A 2,146-nucleotide genomic window follows, 5' to 3' on the forward strand; every position below is an offset into this window, starting at 1 on the left:
TCAAAATACACCAGTAAGAAAACAAAACTACAAGCCAGAGACTAGGAGAAAATATTTTCAAATCATCTGTTGGATAAAGGACTTGAATCAACAGTATACACAGAACTCTAACAATTCGATAATAAGAAGACTAACAAGCTAATTAAAGAATTGGCAAAACATCTGTATAAACATATCACTGAGGAAAATATTCAAATGGTCAATAAGCACACGAGCACATGCTCAATATCATTAGTCATTAGGAAAATGCCAATTAAAGGCACAATGAGATACCACTTAACACTAGAATGGCTATACTTAAAAAAAACAGACTATAACAAGTGTTGATAATGATGTGGAGAAATCGAAGCACACATTGCGGGCGAGACCATAAAATGGTACAGAACTTTGGAAAAGAGTTTGTCAGTTTCTTACAAAGTTAAACGTGAATTTAACACATGGTCTGGCAATTCCACTTTTTGGGATCTCCCCAAGAGGACAGAAAAACGTGTACACACAAATATATATACATGAAGCATCAATCATGATAGTCAAAAGGTGGAAACAATCCAAATGTCTATCAATTGGTTGATGGATAAACCAAAAAGGTGCTGTACTTGTACAATGGAGTCCTATTCAGCAATGGAAAGGACTGTATACTGAAATATACTACAGCACGGAATATCAAAAAAATGTATCAAATGAGTGGAAGATGACTCCTTAATCAATCATAAAAAAAGTCTCTGAAATTATTGCCTGCAAATACCTACCAAGCTAAAGAATACTAATGTCAACTCAGAAAGTATTAGTAAGGACTTTTCTGCTCCTTAAATCTCTTTCATTCCCCCATTGCAATCCAGAGGACAAAACCAACTCATGCAAGGGAAAAGAGTAGATCTGAGTGGTTAAATAAAATTAACAAGGGAAGACACCCCTTTCCCACTGCTAGGGACCATCTGAAGCAAAATCTGCTGTGAGAAGGGAGAAGATTTAATTTTAAATGAACTACTACACTTGGAACTAACCTGACATTTTAATCACTGACCTGAGATTGTATCAACCTTTAACTATTCACATGAGACTTTGTTATCAAAGTGACTGGAATACTCTTGATTCCCTGTTCTGGATGGAGTTGTGTGCCCCCAAAATTCATATGGTGAAGTTCAGACCCCCAATTTGCTATATTTGGATATGTGGCCTTTAAGGAGATTAGTTAAAGTTAAATGAGGTTGTGAGGGCAGGGTCCTAATACAATAGGACTGTTGTCCTTGTGAAAAGAGGAAGAGATAGCAAGGGGATGCATGCACAGAGGAAAGGCCATGTGAGGACATAGGGAGAAGGTGGCTGTCTACAACCCAGAAAGTGGGCCCTCACGGGACTCTTAATCTGCCAGCACCTTAATCTTGGACTTGCAGCCTCCAGAACTGTGAGAAAATAAATTTGTGTTGTTTAAACCACCCAGTCTGTGGTATTTTGTTATGGCATCCAAACACAACTGATATACTGGCTAAGAGTGACCAGAAAATTAATGATTTGTGCTCTCCATTTCAATTAATGGGCAGGAAAACATTTATTGCAAAGAAAAATCTAAATGAACAGCGAGAAGCTCGAACCTGACAAATATTCTTTGTTTAACATAGTAATAGCCATACATGTTTATCCCTAAATTAATTTTCTTTTTAGATACATGGTTTCACTCTGTCTCCCAGGCTGGAGTGCACTGACAATCATAGCTCACTGCAGCCTTGAACTCCTGGGCTGGAATGATCCTCCTGCCCTAGCCTTCTAAGTAGCTAGGACTACAGGCACGCACCACCATGCCCAACTGATTTTTTATTTTTCTGTAGAAATGGTGTCTTGCTATGTTGCCCAGGCTGGACTCCTGGGCTCATGAGATCTTCCCACCTCAGCCTCCCAAAGCGCTAGGATTACCGGCATGAGCCACTGCACCTGGCTCCAAATTAATTCAATTATTTAAAACACTTCAAAATTCTAATGACTATTTGGGGAAAAGAAAACTCTTAGAACACAAAATTAATGAGGTGGACTATTTTTCTCAGACACTTTTGTATCTTGCTGTTTTATTTTCCTTAGAGACTTCATTATTCTATTAGTGAAGAAACCTACCCAAATTATACATGCAAAGTTTATGACAACAGAAGTATTT

Source organism: Propithecus coquereli, unplaced genomic scaffold (assembly GCF_000956105.1).
Source record: "Propithecus coquereli isolate 6110/MARCELLA unplaced genomic scaffold, Pcoq_1.0 Scaffold183, whole genome shotgun sequence".
NCBI classification, from domain to species: domain Eukaryota; kingdom Metazoa; phylum Chordata; class Mammalia; order Primates; family Indriidae; genus Propithecus; species Propithecus coquereli.